The sequence below is a fragment of the Monodon monoceros genome, unplaced genomic scaffold, assembly GCF_005190385.1.
Source record: "Monodon monoceros isolate NGI ecotype Baffin Bay Population unplaced genomic scaffold, NGI_Narwhal_1 Super_Scaffold_12, whole genome shotgun sequence".
Classification (NCBI taxonomy): Eukaryota; Metazoa; Chordata; class Mammalia; order Artiodactyla; family Monodontidae; genus Monodon; species Monodon monoceros.
In genome coordinates, this window is record NW_021703768.1 from 153,321,989 (window position 1) to 153,341,738 (window position 19,750).

Consider the following 19,750-nt stretch of genomic DNA (forward strand, 5'->3'; position numbering starts at 1 on the left):
TCTCCTAAGCCTCAGGAGCTCTCTCAACCCACAGACATAGCCTGGGAGTGCAGGAGAGTTAATGCCTTCTGGGGGCAACCTCCAGTAGAGGACAGAAACCAAAACACACTTTGTTGAATTTTCCTTCTACCATTTTCCTCACTCCCCCTCTCTCAGTTCATGGAATCATCTACCAGATAAACTGCACCCAAGTTCTAAGTTCAGACTCTGCTTTTATGGGGATTCAAGCTAAGGCAGTTAGTAAGAAGTAGCGCTAGAAGGCAGGCCATAGGGAAAGGAATCTAGAACTAGATCACTCCCCATTCAGAAGGCTCACTCACCACTGTTGGTGAGAAGGATGGTAGTAACCCCTAGTGTCCTAAAGCATAAGACTCTTACCTTTGGTAGATTGGAATGAGATAGAAATTGAAGGGAAAGTTTGGCTTATGTAGTAGCTTTGGCACTCGAAAGATATGGAGGCAGCTGTAATTACAAGGATTATGGAAGTGGTTAACTTTTCTAACCTGTCTTAGAAGCTTTGAAGAAAGAATGAAAGGCTCTTCTTAGCCCACTCAACTCAGGGCATGATGTGAAAGCTGGAAAGTCTCCCAAGCAACATGTAAAGAACTGCTCACTTCTGCTGCCAGGAAGCAGAGTGTGCTGAAAATAAGGCTCAAGATTTAATCAAGGGCAGTAGAGCTGCAGAGAAGACCCGTGCATCCTTAACAATTTTCCTGTACTAAAGTCAAGCGTTTTAAGGGGAAGGAATGGGACCCTAAGGCCTGGCATGGGGATGTTTGGGTGGATATACCTAAGAACCGTGAGCCCTCAGAGCCCCTGAACCCTTCTGGCCGGTAGCAGCTGCTCCTTCCCTTGATAGAGGAGAACAGCTTTATTTTTCCTGGAGACAATGCAGCGATCTCACCTGAGGTAGATGTCATAAAATGATGCTAATCCTTCTGAAGCTCCACCTCTCGTTTCCTCTAGACCAATAACTAGGATCGAGTCGCAGCATAGCCCAAGCAGTGAAGCACAGTCCCTACTCTAGAAGGAAATAGCTTGATCGTCCAAAAGGTTGCAGGACATGTCTAACCGCAGGACCTCTGGGGGAACAGACGTGGGAGTGGATCTAGAGGGTGGGGGTGTATATAACACTGGGTAGGAAGTTGATTGCAATGGAACATTTCCCATAACTCAAGACTAGAGTTCTGCCAAGAGCTTGTCCTAATGTGCTACTAGATGACTCTGGAAAATTGGACATGATGGTGGCCTAAGGTCAATGAGGTGGAGATGCCAGAATTGCCTTGGCTGAGTTTAAAGAAGGGTCTGAAGGCTACAGGGAAGTGGGAATATTAGAATGGGTTTATTACATGAGACCAGAAGATTCACCATTTGACTCTGTTCTCTGGGAGATGCCCAGAGGATGCTCCTTTGGCTAAAGCAGTAGGGAATATGACAGTGAGGGGGGGCATTGCATCATTGAGAAGGTGTTGATGGTTGTCCCCGGTATGCCAGGGTTGACAGCAGGAGATGCTGCCAGGGAACTGGGCTCCCTAGTGTCATTGGGGATGATGGGATTTGGGAATGGCATTTAACCATTCTGGATGGTGACATTTACAGATCAGAAGCCAGGAGGGCATTCTTATCATACTTTGCAGCAAGAGTGGAATGGCAACTTGGGGGGCCTCGCTTCTCAGAGACCTGTGGTAATGATGATAAAAGGCCACAGTGTTCGTAGGGGCAAAATGAATGGGCAGCCAATGGAGGCAGAGAATAAGTGATAGAAAGGGTTGGGGAACAAGGATAAGAGACATGCCAGCAAAGACAGTCTTGCTATTAAAATGCCTTACTTAGTATTAGGTCAGTATTTAGATACATCCTAGGAAAGGTAGGTGAGGAATGCTCCAAATAGACTGAAGTTAAGTTTCCACCACTGCAGCAGAGTGGCAGGTTTGACATACAAATTGAGTTATTGAAAAGCAGTTAAAAACCATGTTTCTTGAACACCCAAGAACATGGAGCAAGATCTGTACCAGCCACAAATACCAACAAGGAGACAAGGCAGTGTGAGATGCTGATGTATGGCATGCAGAGAAATGAATGTGACAGTGACTAACCAAATTCAGACCTTTTGTGGATGTCTTAGTTCAGACTGCTGTAACAAAATATCATAGACTGGAGGACTTATAAACAACCGAAATTAGTTCCTCACAGTTTTAGAGGGTGGAAATCTTAGGTCAGGGTGCCAGCATGGTCAAGTGAGGGCCCTCCTGCCGATGGCTAACTTCTTGTGTCCTCACATGGCAGAGAGCAGAGGTGGGAAGCCAGCTCTCTTGTGACTCTTATAAAGGCACTAATCCCATCATGAGGTCTTCACGTCATGATCTCATCTAATCCTAATCATCTCCCAAGGCCCCACCTCCTAATACCATCACATTGCAGGGTAGGGTTTTGACATATGTTATGGACACATTCAGTCCATAACAGGAGGCAAATCCCAGAACTGGAATCAGGCTCAGCAGGCAGCAGGGAGACCAGGACCTCTACCTGCAGCAACAGTGCTCTGCACTTAACTCACCCCACCAGTCCAGGTGATAAATGGCAGCAGGGACAGTAACATGGGCCAGTAAAAATGGTCAGTGGTTTCACTTTTGCAAGATGAAGAGAGTTATGGGGATGGATGGTGGTGATAATTGTACAACAATGTGAACTAAACAGTACACTGAAAAATGATTAAGATAGTAAATTTTATGTCATGTATATTTTACCATAATAAAAAAAAAAGAAAAAAATGGTTAGTGGTGACTGTGTAGAGATTGGGGTCTAGAATAGAATATTAGCCAGAGGAGCATAAGGAGCAGCATAGCTCTTAAGAGGAAAAACAGACTATCTGAAAAACAGTATGTGTCCACAAAACAACCTGCAAATCCCAGGACAGAAGTGCTTTCGAAAATACATGTAGGATAAAAGGGGAGAGGAACAGGATGTGACTGCCGAGCGGGTGTAGACAATGGTTATGTGTCCAGGAGAGCCAATGCATTGGCCTTGCGTTGGTTAGGTTGGGGCTTTGCCCTCTTGCCTTTTGTAGGGGACCCAGCTGTCTGGTGGTAGCTGATCTGGGGTATCTCCCAGAAAATCACCTGCTTCCCCTGTGTCTGGCCAGGAGGAAAGTGTTCACAGCCTCGCCCCATTTCTCTACTTTTCCTGTCCCCATCTAGCTTAGCTCTGAACAGCTTCCTGTTGTCACTTACCATTGCTCCTGCCTCACCTGCCAGTTCCAACACATGTGTGTCTCCTCCCTCATACTCCTGGGGCCACTCCTACCAGGACCGACCTCCTCACCTGGTCAGTCTGGGAGGCTGTCTGTGCATGGCCTTGCCTGCCTTTGATTCTCAGATGTGTCTAGCACAGGAACCAGATCACTCAGAAGCCTGTGCCCATGGTGTTCCGTGTGCATCTACACACGTGTGGGATGGGATTACCACAGAAGTCCATGGCGACCAGAGAGGATGGGCAAGGACCAAAGGCCCACAGAGCCTGCTTGGTCACCAAGAACAGTGCTGACAGGGGAGGAAGGGGGCCTTGCATGGGATCCTGGGAGCAGGACTGGCCTAGGGCTGGACCAGCACCAGCTGCCTCTGGAGCACAGTTCAGGAGCTTTGGCTCCTGCCCCCTTGGGAGCCAACGCCAGTGGTGTGTCTGCTGCTTTCTGTCCTCTCCTCATATATTGCACCTACAAAAGTTTAATAAAACTGTAGTATCAATATCTTCAAATACTCAGTCTGTTTTCAACTGGTCTATGTCCAACCTAGCTCTAATCAGCCAGGGCTGACATGAAGTAAGGGAAGCAGGGTCATGGGGCCTCTATGCATTCAACAGGGTCTGGGGATGGGTTTGGACTCTTGAGATCCATGTCCTGGGGTCATACCAGTGGTCCCACAGCTCTCCAGAGAGAAAGCACAAGGCCAGTCAATGGCTTGGGGTGTGGCCTGTGTGTAGCCTAAGAAGTAAAAGGCAGGTGGGAGAGTGGAGCCTAACCCTCGAGCTGTGAGCAGACCTGTAAAGAGACTTAAGAGATATATCAGCTAGTTACAATGCATGGACATTATTTGGCTCCTGATTTTCAAACAAGCTACAAACAAAACAACAGGTCTTTCCTGGTGGTGCAGTGGTTAAGAATCCACCTGCCAATGCAGGGGACACGGGTTCGAGCCCTGGTCCAGGAAGATCCCGCATGCCACGGGACAACTAAGCCCGTGTGCCACAGCTACTGAAGCCCGCGCTCCTAAAAGCCTGTGCTCCGAGACAAGAGAAGCCACTGCAATGAGAAGCCTGCGCACCGCAACGAAGTGTAGCCCCCGCTCACCGCAACTTAGAGAAAGCCCGTTGCACAGCAACGAAGACCCGGTGCAGCCAAAAATAAATAAAATAAATAAATAAATTTAAAAAAAAGAAAGAAATTTCTGATTAGATAGATGTCCTCCAAACACAACATCCACTGTTTTTAAGTATTATTATCTCATCCATTTTTTGTAAACAGTTAACTGCACATATTTAAAGTGTATAATTGGATGAGTTTTGACTTACGTATATATCCATGAAACCAACAACACAATCAAGTAATGAACATATTCATCACCCCCAAAAGTTCCTTGTGTTCCTTAGTAATTCTTCCCTCCTACCCCTGCCCCAGGACAACTCTACTTTTTGTCATTATAGATTAGTTTTAATTTTTTAGAAATTTATGTAAATGGAATTATTCAGTATGTACTAAAAAACAAAAACAAAACCCTAGTTTCTTTTGCTCTGCATTATTGCTTTGAGATTCATCTATGTTGTTGTATACATCATTTCCATTGTATGGAAACACCACAATTTGCTTATCTACTTGCCTTTTGGTAGAAATTTGGGTTGTTCCTAGTTTTGGGCTATTATAAATAAAGCTGCTATGAACATTTGTGTATAAGCCTTTGTGTGGACGTGTGTTTTCACTTCTCTTGGATATGCTAATTCTGTGTTTACATTTTTGACAAAGTCAGGCTATTTTCCAAAGCAGTCATTTTACATTCCCACCAGTAGTGTATGAGTTCCAATTTCTCCACATTCTCATCAATGGTTGTTATTTTCTGTGCTTTTTTTTTTTTATACCCACCCTAGTGGAAGAAATCTCAAAAATTACCATCCATACCCCTCTCACGCTATGCTTACTAAGACTGCAGAGAAATCAATTCAACTAACTCTATATTGATTAAATTAAAAAAAAATTGTGCACACATTTACTTGTTTCCAGAGAAAAAACCATGAAGCAAGGTATATACAGATATGTCTAGCTACACCTCCGTGCCTTCTACCCTGATCATTCCTCCCCATCTAGGTAAATGTTTATATTAAATTTTTTTTTTTTTTTTTTTTGCGGTATGCGGGCCTCTCACCGCTGTGGCCTCTCCCATTGCAGAGCACAGGCTCCGGAGGCGCAGGCTCAGCGGCCATGGCCCACGGGCCCAGCCGCTTCGCGGCATGTGGGATCTTTTCGGACCGGGGCACGAGCCCGTGTCCCCTGCATCGGCAGGCGGACCCTCAACCACTGCGCCACCAGGGAAGCCCTATATTAAATTTTTTAATGTAAATTGTTTCTACTGAAAAATGTAAAGCACATATATTTGCATTTCAGGGCCAGCTGCATTGACAAGGCCAGTCAATGGCTTGGGGTGCGGCCTGTGTGTAGCCTAAGAGGTTACTGTGTGCAGTAACCTTTCTTGGTTACTGCAGCATACAGTAAAACCTGTAAACCCTTTTGTATGGTCAGGCCACTCAAGATGGCTGTTCTCTTGCTCTCTGTACATTCCCTTCTCGACCAGTCCCTGCTTCACATACATCCTACTCACATGACTATCCAATCCTCTTAATCATAGGGCTTAATTAGTAACCGCCTAGTGCTTGCCCCTTGCCCCATCCACTGGTTTCTCTGGTAACTGATGAGCCAACCTAACGTCAACTCCCCCTTATAAATGGTATCCTCCTCCCCACCCCCTGCACCCAGGAGTGAAGATTGCTGCCCTGTCTTGCCTGCCATCTGCCACCCACAGTGGGGTGCCACTCCAGGACTCTGCTTCAGACTTGTAAGATTCCCTATCCAATAAATTGTTGATGTCTCTGGGCTCTTTCTTTAGTCTCACAGCTGGGCAATTACAAGACTTGGAGTCCTGTGGGTTACAGTCCAACACCCTTACTTTCTTCACTGAGTGACATATCCTGCAGGTCGCACCTCAGCAGGACATAGAGATCCTCCTTATTCCTTTTTAGAGTTGCAATGTATCCCACTGGGTGAGTGTAGCACAATCTATTTCACTATGTATTCAATGTTTGGATTGTTTCTTGTCCCTTTTAAAATTGTGATGAAATACATGTAAAATTTATCATCTTAACCAATTTTAAGTGTACAATTCAGTGGCATGAAGTACATTCACCTTCTTGTGCAACCGTAACCACCATCCATTCCCAGAACTCTTTTCATCTTGCAAAACTGAAATTCTGTACCCATTAGACGACTTTCCATTTCTCCCTCCCCCCAATCCCCAGCTCTTGGTAATTCTACTTTCTGTTTCTATGAATTTGACTAAGTACCTCATATATAGTATTTGTCCTTTTGTGACTGGCTGATTTCACGCAGCACGATACCCTCAAGATTCATCTATGCTGTAGCATGTGTAAGAATTTCCTTGCTTTTTAAGGTTGAATAATATTCCATTGTATGGCTGCACGACATTTTGTTTATCCATTCATCTGTCAGTGGATATGTGGGTTGCTTCCACCTTTCGGCTATTGTGAATAATGCTGCTATGAACATGGGTGTGCAAATATCTCTTTGAAACCCTGCTTCTAATTCTTTAGGGTGCACATCCAGTGGAACTGCTGGATCATAGGTAATCCCATGCTAAATTTTTAAAGGAACCACCATACTGTTTTCCTCAGTGGTTGTATGATTTTACATGCCCACCAACACTGTACAAGGGCTCCAATTTCTCCACATCCTCACCAATACTTCCTATCTTCTGTTTTTGCTTTGTTTAATAGTCATTATCCTAATGGGTGTGAGGCGATCTCTCATTGTGGTTTTGTATTTCCTGTAATTAGCTAATGTAATTAGTATTGCAATGAAGAGTCTAGTGCCATGAAAATCCTTGTGCATAAGCTGGGTGCTCAATCTTGCTCATAATAACAGAAATACAAAATGAAAGTGTACTAAGATGTCATTTCTCACCTGTCAGATCAGCAAAAACCCAAGTTTTTCCAACATATTTCGTTGGCAAGGCTGTGGGGAAGTTGGCACTCACATGAATTGTTGGGGAAAATGCAAAAATGGTACAACCTGCTGGGTATGAAGATTTGACATGTAGTAAGATTGCATGTGCCTTTACCCTTTAGCCAGGCAATCCCACTTCCTGGAATCTATTCCAAACTCATACCAACTTCCCCCTAGTATAAAGGGCCCTGAGATGAAGAGCTTGGTGGTTATTGTGAGTGGTTCCCTAGGGTCATGCTTCCTTTAGGTCCCTTTCTCAGGTGGGGTTCTGAGCGCATGTGCACCTCTTCAGACTCTCGTACCCTCGCTCACCTTTATTCCAGCTCCCACTGGGAAAACTTCCTGGGCAGGCTTTACACAGGTACATCTGGACAGAAGCTCCCTTTAGACCTGTGCTGGAAGAGGGGGTCAGGAGCCAATGGATAAATTCCTTTTCTCCTTCCCAGCAGGATGGTTTGCAGACATTTCATGATGTGCCCCAGAATGTCCTGGGGGACTGAGTGCAGAGACCAGTTTGGTAATGAGGGGTTATTTTGGTGCTCTCTCCTCTACTGCTCACATTCCTTACCTGCTAAATCAATACCCCGTAGGCTCTGCTTTCAGGGGCACCCAGGCCAAGTCAGATACAGAACATACACTCTATCAAAATGATACAAGCTTATAAATGTGTCAAACAGTATGTTTAGTATTTAAGAAGCAGGGGTCCTTATCCTAACCCAGTGCAATTCCACAATGGTAACCAGGGATAATAGTTTCCAACCACTTTCAATGCACTAACAGGGAAAGGACTCCCCTGGGCTGAATCAAGCCCCCAGGCCCAGCATAGCTTCAGGCTTCGGGTGGGAGCGTGGGGATGGGGCACCCCCTGCTGGTTACATGGAGACTGGAGTGGCTTCTGCCTCCTAGAGGGGCGGCACCTTTCTGGCTCTGAATAGGGCTCTGGATTGGTTTGCACATTGCTGCTCCTGAAACTTCTTTGAGATTCTGGGTGACTCCTCTTCCTGGGGTCCACCAGAGGCCTAAGACTTCTCCCTCACAGCAGTCCTGGAGTGTAGTCGCACCTTCTTCACAGGAGCTCGCAACTCCTCAAGTGTTCCTTTTGGCCAGGTGCCCTTGGCTCTCCCACTGCTTGGAGTGGAGGAAGGGGCACAGGCTTTGGATGTGTCCTGGAGTCTAGTTCCACTCCGCCCACTCACTGGATCTCTGACTATGCACATCTCTGAGCCTGTTTCTTGGAGACTTGGGATTGTTGAGAGGCCCCAGTGAGACAGAGATGGTGAAGTACCCAGCAATGAGGTCTGGCCCTGAAATAGTCATTGAACCCAACGGCCTGAACTTTCATAACCTCCCTCTAGTCTTTCCCAACCCTGGCCCCCCAAGTTTGTGACTAGCCCTCAAACATTGGTTCCTCTGCTCAACTGGAAACGCCCAACCCACTCCCTGTCATTCCACTCCAAGTGACTTTGCATAGCCCTTGGGCCTGACCGTGGGCTTCACTTTTCTTTTATAGTAGCCCAGGGTCATAGTGAAGTCTTACTTTTCTCAGACTCATGTGACTCAGAAGTAACTCAACACTAAAATAATGATTTATCAAATTCTAGGCCAAAACACTAGAGTCTTATCAGTTGGGAGACTTAGCCCTGAATGGGGAAAACCCAGTGGGGAGGGTATGGAAAGTGAGAAACACAAGGGCTTTAGTGTAATGTGGCTGTTATTGACAAGGCCATGCTCTCTGGGGATGCTGCCCTGTCTCCTGATTGATTGATTGGGACAGGGTATTCACTGAGGTGAATGGTTCAAAGGCTAAATGAAACTTAGCAATGCCACCAAGCACATGCTCTGTTTTTACTGCAAGAGGCATTTCCTCTTCCATGAGTGTTTATAAACACAGACACCCCACCTAGGGTGGTCATACTAATTGTTCACTGATACTTCTGGTTCTTCTCTTTCCAGGCTCATAAGATTTAATTCCTGGTGTCAACTGGGAAAAAAAAACCCCACCATACAAAAACAGTGAGTTTCAGTTTTATTTAGGGACCCTTACTGAGGACTATAGCCTGGGAGATAGCCTCTCAGACAGCTCTGAGGAACTTCTCAGAAGAGGTAGGGGAGGAACTAGTATATATATGAAATTTTTGACTGGGAAATAGAGTCATGCATACATCTTTTTAAAAAAAACTTATTTATTTGGCTGCACCAGGTCTTAGTTGTGGCATGCGGGGTATTTAGTTGCATCATGTGGGCTCTTAGCTGTGGCATTTGAACTCTTAGTTGCGGCATGCATGTGGGATCTAGTTCCTTGACCAGGGATTGAACCCGGGCCCCCTGCATTGGGAGTGGGGGAGTCTTAACCACTGGACAACCAGGGAAGTTCTCAAGTTAAAAATTTTAGTGCTTTTCTATGTATGGGAAGATGCAAGAATCCGGGGTCACTGAAATTCTTCCTTAGATATGCATCTTAACTGTCTAGGAGCCATATATCCAAGACACAGAATTCTTCACCCTATTTTTCTCCATACTGAATTCTCCTCAGTGCACACTGTTGGTGGGCGACTACAGTGGGTTGTGACTTAACTTTTTTATAAGTGGATGTTGGGCAAGACTCTTTCGTTCTTTTATGTTTACATTGGCTTCCTGAGGAAAGGTTTGTCCATGTGACTTAATTGGTTAATGAACTGTTGGTAGAAGTATACGTGTCATTTCTGGGCAGAACCTCTAAGGGCCAGAGTGGTGGTTCTGGATGGTGGAGGCTCCCTCAGCCTAAGTCCTTGAAAGAGGCAAAATGGAGCAGAACCCCTGATCTAAGATGGACATGTAGTATGACCAATGAGAAATCAACTTTTCTGTGTTGAGCCACTGATATTTTGGGTTGTTATTGCAGGATAACCTAGCACATCTTGACTAATGCATTCTAAATCCTTTCTGAAACAAAACAGTACAAACTAGAAAGCCAGCAGACTATTTCCCTTGAGACTGTGAGCCCTGAGAATACAGAATTCATTCTTGAACAATGGATGGCAGGTCAAAGTATCCTCAAATCCAAGCACATCTTTTTCTGAGCCCCATTCCTACTAAAGGGAAACTGAGCAAACTTGCTCTTTAATGGTGACAGTCTCTCTGGATTTAATTTAGTCTTTGGGGTAATTCCTCAGTCTTTCAATTTTTCTTCCTTTCCCCCTTCTCATTCTGTAGCAGACACTGGGTTGCCTGCATTATCTCTATTCCCTGCTTCTTTGCCTACAGAATTGTGACGGTTTGGGTTCCACCCTTGGAGAAGGTGCCCCTTATCCTGGTTCAGGGATAAATCCTGACTTGTCTAAGCCAATTATGGCAGAGCCATCTTCCTGCCCTTGGTTGGTTGGGGCTGAGAATGTGACCAAGTTCTGACTATGGAGAGAGACAGGGGAGGTATCTGCCTTGGGGCTTGTTTTTTTTTTTTTTTTTTTTGCGGTATGTGGGCCTCTCACTGCCGTGGCCTCTCCCGTTGCGGAGCACAGGCTCCAGACGCGCAGGTTCATTGGCCATGGCTCACGGGCCCAGCCGCTCCGCGGCACGTGGGATCCTCCTGGACCGGGGCACGAACCCACGTCCCCTGCATTGGCAGGCGGACTCCCAACCACTGTGCCACCAGGGAAGCCCGGGGCTTGTTTTTAAAAAGAGACACAGGTTAAGAAACTGATTTTGTTATCCAAATATTCTCCCAAAGAAAAATCCAGGCTCAGATGATTTCACTGGTCAATTTTATTAAAGTAGAAATAAACACCAATCTCATACAAACACTTGCAGAAAACAGAGCAGTGAGGAACACTGAAGAAACTCTTTTTCTGAGGCCAGCATTACCTAGGACAGAAACCTATGAAGTCATTACAAAAAGAAAATTGCAGACCAATAGCCCTCATGAATACAGACTTAAATATCCTTATAAAATATTAGCAACTCAAATACAACATTATATAAAAATATAACACATTATGACCAAGTAGGATTTATCCCAGGGATGCAAGGTTGTTTTAATATTTGAAAATCAGCCAGTGCATGCTTCTCTCACTCTGCATCCTTGCCAGCCCTGGAGATTACAGATCTAGAAGCTCTTATTCAAAATCCTCACATATGCTTCAGAATGCAGAATCTTTTGGATTTTAGAAAATTCTATGACACTCCCAGCAGACTCTGGATCAGTATCTCCTAATCAAACTCATTAATTAATGGTTTTGTAGCAGAATATAAGAAATATTCTCACCAAGCAAGATGAGTCAATGCTGCAAAGAGCCTCATATTAGCTCAGGTTAAGTCTTGCTGCTAAATGAACTGGCCTCAAATTTACCATCTTTCTGGTTTCCAGGACTTTATGAATTTTGGATTGGGGATAAGGGATTGTGGACACAAATCGTTCTTTAATTTTAGCCAATCCTGCTGCTGCTTTACTTTGCATTTCTCTGACCACTTGTTAGGTTGAACCCCTATTCATAAGCTTTAGACCATTTACGTATCCTGTTTTCTTATTGGTCTGTTAGAAATTGTAGGTACTTTTGACTTAGGGCTTTTGAATTTTTGTCTTTCACATATTTTATAAATATTTTCTCAGCCTATCATTTGTTTATATATTTTATCTTCTACTAGGAAAACTAAAAATTTGCGTGCAGTCAAATGTATGTTTTTGGTTTTTTTTTGGCTTTTTGGTTTCCAGACTTAGGGAGGATTTTCCACCCCGAAGTATTATAAATATGCTTGCTTTTTTCTTCTGCTATCTGGTTTTATATTTAAATATTTAGTATGAAATCTTTAACACATCAGAAAAGTATTTTGGTGTTTTGTGTTATTTCAGAGCAAGGTTTCTAAACCACGGCACTACTGACATTTGGAGTCAGATAATTCTTTGGTGTGGGGGACTACCCTGTGCATTGTAGGATGCTTAGCAGCATCTCTGGCCTCTACTCACTACATGCAATAGCAGCCCCCAGTTGTGACAACAAAAATGTCACCAGACATTGCCAAATGCCTGTTGGGGGTAAAGTCCCCCCTAGTTGAGAAAGACTGGGTTGGAGCCCAGCTTGTGTTTCTTTTCCCCATAATCAGCACCAGTCATCAAATTAATCACCTCTTTTCCATCCAACATATATCTGCAGCTATTTCCGAATTCTTGTCCTTTTCTTGGCCAGTTCCACTCCACTACCATTCTTCTATTCACAGTATTCTGGGATCTGCTCAGGCATTTGTTCTTCCAACTGAACTTTAAAATCATTTAAACCAGCTCTAATTGCACGGTATAGCTAGACTCTCTTAACACAGTCTTAAGAAATAGTGGGCATCCTTGTCTTGATCTGGATTTTAGTGGAAACGACTTTGATATTTCCATTTAGTTTGCTTTATACTTTTGGGTTTTGATAAATAGTATTTTCATATTTAAGTATTTTACTTCTATTCCTTTTTAACTTATGATTTTATTAGGGATAGAGATCTATCCATCAATTCTATCTAGTGAGTGTTTATGGATTTTGGTAATCATATGATTTTTCTTCTTAATGTGCAAGAAAATGAACGATCCTTTTTATTTCCTGGACTAAACCCTGTATTAGTTTCCTGATATTGCTATAAAAAATTACCACAAATTTAGTGGCTTAAATCAACACACGTTTATTATATTAGGTTCTAAGAAGTGTAGGCTGGTATTGCATTTGCCCTCAATCTTCTCTGCATTTCTAGTCTTGCTTCCACCCTTTCTGCTCAACCTAAACTGCTCTTGCTAAAGGCACCAGAGACCTAAATTCTGGGGCCTCCATTCCTCTATCTTCTGAGTCCTCTCACCATAATTTGATGCTGTTGACCACACTGTTTCACCTGAAACCCTGTCCTTTTTTTCCTTTGTTACCCTAATGATTCCCAGGTTTGCCCATCTTTCTGGCCACTCCTTTTCAGCTTCCTTTGCTGTTTTCTCCCATTCATTCACTCATTCTTACAAACTCCCAATCTGTAATGTGTGTGATACCTTGTGTTGGAATCTCTAAGAGCCTCTTCTCAAAGGTCAGCCCCTTTATTCATTCCTAAGGTTTTAAATATCATCTGTATCCTGTGACATCCAGATTTTACATCCAGTTTAGATTACTCTTTTTAGCTTTAAACTCATAAAACGCGAGCTGCTTATATGACATCTCCACTTGGATATCTTGGAGGCATTTCAAATTTAACATGTTTAAAATGGATCTACTGACATGCCCCTTCCCTTCTGCCTGCCTGCAGCTCTCCCCATCTTTACTCACTCCAGTGCACTGACCTTCACATGTCCTTTTGCCTCCTCTCCCTAATCCATCTCTCATCCAACACTTACTTGTTCATGCCTACTACATGCCAGGCACTCCATCCAGTGTTAGCAATATAACCAACATTCTAGTGTGGGGAACAGGCAATAAAAAGTAATTACATAGGGCTTCCCTGGTGGCACACTGGTTTGGGAGTCCGCCTGCCGGTGCAGGGGACGCGGGTTCGTACCCCGGTCCGGGAGGATCCCGCGTGCCGCGGAGCGGCTGGGCCCGTGAGCCATGGCCGCTGAGCCTGCGCGTCCGGAGCCTGTGCTCCGCAACGGGAGAGGCCACAACAGTGACAGGCCCGCGTACCGCAAAAAAAAAAAAAAAAAAAGTAATTAAATAAATAAATAAGATAATCACAGAGTGCAGAAACACTGTGAAGGAAATGAATAGAGGAATTTGATAGAGAAAGACCTGAAGAAGGAGCTAGTGAGGATGAGCATTTGGGGAGAGAGCTCCAGGCAGAGAAGACACCATCGGCAAAGGCCTACAGGTGGAAAAGAGCAGAAAGGAGGTCAGTGTGGCTGGGGAGTAAAAAAGGGGGTGGAAAAGTAATGAGGTGCTGGAGAGGTACACAGCATCACATCATGCAGGACCCTGAAGACCACAGCAAAGAAAGGACTTAACTTGAAGTGCAATGAGAGCCACTGAGGATTTAAAGCAGGGGAGTTACATGATATGACTTGCAGTTTTGAAAGATGACTCTGGATAATGGTTATGGGGTTTCTTTATGGGGTGATGAAAATGTTCTAAACTTAGAATGTGATGGTTGGACAACTCTGTGAATATACTAAAAAAAAATTGTATGGTATGTGAATTATATCTCAGAAAAGCTGTTGGCAGGAAAAAAAATCATTCTGACTGTGGTGAGGGTGACCAGACAAATGCCAAGAGTATAGCCAGGGAGATCAACTGCATTCATCAGATGACAGAGGGATGAAGGAACCTGGGCCAGAGTGCTGCCCATGGGTACAAGGCAGGGTGTGGAGAATGTCATATGGGGTGGGGGAAGGAAGGAGGATTCCTTATGAAACTATTCCCAGCACAGAAGCAAGAATAATCTTTGAAGGATATAAATTGGATCGTGCCACTGTGCACCTTGACCCTTCAGTGGTTTCCTTCTGCAGGTAGAAGCAACCCCTCCCTGCCCATTTGGCCTTGGGGCTGCCACTCCTGCCTTGGAGTCTCCCAGCCTCAAAGCCTCCCCTCTGCCAAATCACTCTCTTCTAACCAGGCCCTATCACCTGTCAAATCCCAGTTTAAGTGCCACCTTCCAGAAACTTTCTCATCCCGCAAATTACATTAGGGGCTCCTGCACAGCACTTGCCAAAATCTGTAGTCATGGACTGAATTGCATATTTCTTAATTTTTTGTTCATCTCCCCCTCTAGGTTGGAAGCTCCTAGGGCAGGGATATTTTCTCCTGTGATCATCATGCCTCTAGGGCTCATCCCAGAGCATGGCGTAGGAACTGTACTGGAACATTTGTTGGGTGAGTAAATTCATGAATAGAATGCATATGTGAAAGCTAGTAAGCAGTGGGTGAAAGAAGCTTCCAAAAGGAGAATGAAATTAAAAAGACTCAAAAATGTAAGGGGCAACCCACAGAGTGAGAGAAAATATTTGTAAATCATATATCTGATAGGGGATTAATATCCAGAGTATATAAAGAACCCCTAAAACTCAACAACAAAAAAAACAAAACAACCCAATTCAAATATAGACAAAGGACATGAATAGACATTCTCCAAATGAGATATACAAATGGCCAATAAGCACATGAAGAAAAATGCTCAATGTCTCTAATCATTAGGGAAATGCAAATCAAAACCACAGTGAGATACTGCTTCACACTTTTTAAGACATCTACTGTCAAAAAACAAAAACAAAGCCAGAAAATAGCAAGTGTTGGTGAGGATGAGGAAAGACTTGGAAGCTGTGTGAATTGCTGGGAGGTATGTAAAATAGTTAAGGTACATATCTAGGAATGGAATTGTTGAATCATATGGTAATTCTATGTTTAACTTTTTAAAGAACTGCCAAAATGTTTTCCATACAGGCTGAAACAATGGAAAGCAGGAAATCAAACACAGTTGCACACCAAAGTTCAAAGCAGCACTATTTACAATAGCTAAAAGGTGGAACCAACCCATTAATGAATTAATGGATAAGCAAAATGTATTATATACATACAACAGAACGTTATTCAGCTTTAAAAGGAAGGAAACTGAGGACATGGATAGACCTGAAAACATTATGTTACGTTAAATAAACCATACACAAAAGGACAATTATTGTATGATTCCACTTATATCAGGTACTAGAATAGGCAAATTCCTAGAGACAGATAGTAGAATAGAGATTACCAGGGTCTACGGGAGCAGGATTGGGGAGTTAAGTGTTTAAAGGGTACAGAGTTTCAGTTGGAGAAAATGAAAAAGTTCTAGAGATGGAGAGTGGAAATATTTGCGCAACACTGTAAATGTACTTAAATACCACTGAACTGTACACTTAAAAATCGTTAAAATGGGGCTTCCCTGGTGGCGCAGTGGTTAAGAGTCTGCCTGCCAATGCAGGGGACACGGGTTCGATCCCTGCTCCGGGAAGATCCCACATGCCGCGGAGCAACTAAGCCCGCGTGCCACAACTACTGAATCCGTATGCCACAACTACTGAGGCCCACGCGCCTAGAGCCCATGCTCCTCAACAAGAAAAGCCACTGCAATGAGAAGCCCGCGCACCTCAACAAAGAGTAGCCCCCGCTCGATGCAACTAGAGAAAGCCCATGCGCAGCAACGAAGACCCAACAGATCCAAAATTAAATAAATAAAACATTTTAAAAGGTAAGTAATGACACTAGTCATCAATACATTTTGAACACATGGCCGAAGGATTCAACCACAGTGAGTGTCCCAGCTGAAGCGTTGGAAAATCAGGGCCAATACCCTGAAGGTTCAAAACCAATGGTTGTCACATTCTGCCTAAAGGAGATGCGCTGAGAGAACCGAAGAGGTTAGGATCCCCTTTCCAGGTCACCCCAGCAGCTGACCTCACTCCATCAGGAGCGCCAGCCCCTCCCCTCAGCTGTGACGCTGGGCTGGCTGTGGGGACGCCTTTGTTTTTCTATCTCACTTAGGAAAAGTACGTATCAGAATTCACACTGAGCGGTTTAAATGGTTTCGGAGCCCTCACCAGGCGTCAGAGGAGTTCTTATTTAAGACAACCATGATTATGCAGCTGAAAGGGCCGAGCCATGCTGCGCCGGGTTGGGATGGGCTTGGGACTCTGTACCTAGGTTCTAACCACTGAGCCACCGTCGCTATGCTTCCAGTCTCCAGCTTCAAAGTGGGGTCCCCCGGTCCTCAGCACGATCCGGAGGCAGCTGATGCCGTGGTGCTAGAAGGATGGGATGAAACTCACATTCAAACGTTCTCAATCCTTACTACTCAGAAAATTTTAAAGTTTTATAGCTACAAGTAATGTGTTCAGCATTAAAACAATTTAAAATACAGAAGAGAGTGAGTTCCCTGGCAGTCCAGGGCTTAAGAACCCACACTTCCACTGCAGGGCACAGGGGCCCAATCCCTGGATGGGGAACTAAGATCCTGAGAGTGGTGTGTGGCCAAAAAAAAAAAGAAAGAAAGAAAAAGAAGAAAGAGAAAATACAAAGAAGAAAAAAAAATTTTTTTATATATGTATAAGATTATACATATATCTTTTCCATATATGTATAATTTTTCTTTATGCATGTGTGTACTTATATTTCCAGAAAGTTGAGCCATACTGTATTATTGCTTCATAATAATGCATAATAATTATTGTTTCGTTTTTTTTTTACTCAATGAATATTGTAAACATCTTTCCAAAAATATAATTCTAGTCACCATTTAAAAAAACTGCAAAGTATTGCATTATATAGGTCAGTTTTTCTCAACTTTTTTTTCCTATGACTGTCACCCAAAGGAACCTTTTTAGACAATTTTTTTCCTAATTCTCCCCCATGTGAAATGTTAATAGCATAGATATACTGTATATCTTTTTAGGTACCGTGGCCAAAAACCATTGTTAATAGCTTAGATGTATTCACTCTTCTCCCCACAATCAAGAACCAATTTTGCCCCCTTGGGAGGCTATATTGACCCCGGTGACAATGCATGATAAAGTTGTACTATAATTTATTCAATACACCATTAGACATTTAAGTTGCTTTTAAAATTTACCTATTTCACGCTGTGATGAACATTCTTACAAATTTAAATCTGTGCAAAAGTAGATGTGGAATGTATGGGTCCAAGGTAATTCGTATTTTTAAGACCTTGAATATACATTGCCAGTAGCCCTCTAGTGTACCGATTTACAGTCCAATGGGCATGGCACTTCCCTGCATTCTTTCCAGCTCTATTATGACTCTTTTTAGTGGTTATTACTTTTTTATGTCAGAGCCACGTGGCTTGTTGGATCTTTGTTCCCTAGTTGTGGTGTGCAGGCTTAGCTGCCCCGTGGCTTGGGGGATCTTAGTTCCCTGACCAGGGATCAAACCCTCATCCCCTGCATTGGAAAGCGGGTTCTTTACCACTAGACCACCAGGGATGTCCCGAGGTCATCAATTTTAAGACACACCATGTTTTATGTACCACTTATAAAAAAATTTCGCCAATTAAACTAGGACGCGCCACTGGTTCTTAAGGCACATCCCTGTTTTGAGAGGTTAAACTGAAAAAAATGTGCTTTAGAATTGGTGAAAAAGATAATGAATAAATGTGCTTCATCTCTGTATAGGAAAGGGTTTGCTAAGCTTAAAGACAAACTCAAAGTATCCAGGGCTTTGACTTCACCAAAATTAAAAACCTCTGTATGTCTAAACATTAAAAACAACAACAATTAAAAGGTAATCAAACAGAAAAATGTTTGGGGCAATTATGGCCAAGGTAATAGTCTTAATAAAGACCAAAAGAGCACTGGAGAAAGAAGCTGAACTGACAATTTATATGAGGGAATCAGCATTAATTGTATATAATTTATTCTATTTTACTAATAGTCAAACATGCAAATTAGAGATACGGTTTTTCTCAGTATTAAATTAGCAAAGATTAGAGGAAAGGAAAATTTCAATGCCAGCAAAACAAAGGGATATGGAGCCCTCACCTGCTGCTGAAGAGTGTTGTCAAGTGCGATAACCTTTTACTATAAGTAGCCCTAAAAATATTCAGATTTTTTCATTGAATAATTTTACTCCTAGAAATCTATCCTGAGGAAATGATCTAATATTCTATGATGATTATACATTACATCTACTTATCATGGAAGAAAATCCTAGAAAACTTTAGGAAAAATAAACATCTTAGGGACTTCCCCGGAGGTCCGGTGGTTAGGACTCCGCACTTTCACTGCTGAGGGCCCGGGTTCGATCCCTGGTCAGGGAACTAAGATCCCACAAGCCAGGCTGCCAAAAAACAAACAAACAAATCTTAGAAGTGTAGCCGTGTTGTTAAAGGGCGAAAACATGATATACTGTGTATCTTTTTAGGGTTTTTTTTGGCCACGCAGCTTGTGGGATCTTAGTTCCAGGACCAGGGATTCAACCCAGGCCACGGCAGTGAAAGCGCTAAGTCCTTTCACAAGGGAATTCCCGAAAACATGATTTTATAATGCAATACCAGGGGGATCAGGGTTTTCCCCTCATCTAATCAGAAACTAGTGTTCTTAAGTCATTTTTATTTTGCCCTCGCCCTGCAGTTTCCAGAATCCTAGTTCCCTGAACAGGGATGGAACCCAGGCCCTCGGTCCAGTCCCAACCACTGGACCGCCAGGCAACTCCCTTCTTAGGTCATTTAATTAGACCAGAGCTCTTAAATGCTGTAACCTATTAAGAAACCTTGAGAGATATCTTTGTGATGTCCTGGAGAGATAGCACCCAAAAGCAAAAACTGTTTTTGCTTTTGAATCACTCAGAGATAGACCTTCAATCTGTAAGACTTGGGAATCCCACATCTTGGTGACTTCAGCCAAAATGCCCTCTATTTCCTCTAGCTCTTTTTGCAATTGAGGGCAAGGAGCATCATTCACCATGATTGTCCCGTCTGAGTCCCCTTCACACCCAGCAACAGAGTTTTCCTTTTCAAACAGGTCCTATTGCACCCTGCTGAAGACCTGCCAAAGCCTTCTCG